Source organism: Populus euphratica, unplaced genomic scaffold, assembly GCF_000495115.2.
Source record: "Populus euphratica unplaced genomic scaffold, PopEup_1.0 scaffold3156.1, whole genome shotgun sequence".
NCBI classification, from domain to species: Eukaryota; Viridiplantae; Streptophyta; class Magnoliopsida; order Malpighiales; family Salicaceae; genus Populus; species Populus euphratica.
Window position 1 is genome coordinate 10,039 of NW_011502971.1, and position 858 is coordinate 10,896.

The following is an 858-nucleotide window of genomic DNA, read 5'->3' on the forward strand; positions in this document are numbered from 1 at the left end:
AGGCATGCACTTCACCTTCTGCTGTTTATTTATTTTTTTTCGCTCATAAAAATATTTACCTGATTCACTTCTTTTTTTTCTATACTATTTGGTCATTTTCCAATGCTCTCCCCCTTTTTTTCACAAACTTCGATACCACAGACCTTCATCACCACAATCAACTAGTGACATTATTCTTCAGAGAGAAAAAGTTCATCGGTGTTCTATTTTGGACGGTAGGGTATGATCTCAAAAGTTTATATTTATGAAAGTATGTGGGGGTGCCAGGTAGCCCGTCTAGCTCAGTTGGTAGAGCGCAAGGCTCTTAACCTTGTGGTCGTGGGTTCGAGCCCCACGGTGGGCGTCGAATTTTTAATTTTGGAAACGGCATATCTTCCACCCTCTTGAAGAAGAGAGAATTGCATGGGATGTGAAAGTGTTGTTCGGTGGCAATGAGCTCCTATATTCCCTGTCAAAAACTTGCATTTCATTCGTTACATCTGTTGAAGAAGAGGGATCAATTGATTGTTAGTTGAACTTGTACTCTCCAACAACATCATTAATTGCGACCTTCCTTGAGCCTTCAGGACTGTAAAAATCAAGTGAATCACGCCTCTGAAGTAGTTGCTATCACCCCCTCGGTTCGCTTGTATTGGAGGAACCCTTCCCCTTTCTTCCATGATGGACCACATAATTAATATTATATTTGCGATGATATAGCCCTTTGTTTTCATCTTTCCTTTCTTCTTTGATTTTTTTTATATTTTATTAATTTTTTTATATTTTATTAAATTTTTATATCATCATAATACAAATTACAACTTTAATAGATTAATCCAGCTAACTTATTTTTTTTTAATTTTATTATTTAATTTAGTA

The 858-nt window shown here is 35.9% G+C and overlaps 1 non-coding gene across 1 annotated transcript; it reads left to right on the forward strand.

Annotated features, from left to right (window-relative positions):
• Positions 1-270: 270 nt before the first annotated feature.
• On the forward strand, positions 271-343 carry TRNAK-CUU (transfer RNA lysine (anticodon CUU)). The gene has a single exon. It is a non-coding gene; the product is annotated as a tRNA-Lys (tRNA).
• Positions 344-858: the final 515 nt, after the last annotated feature.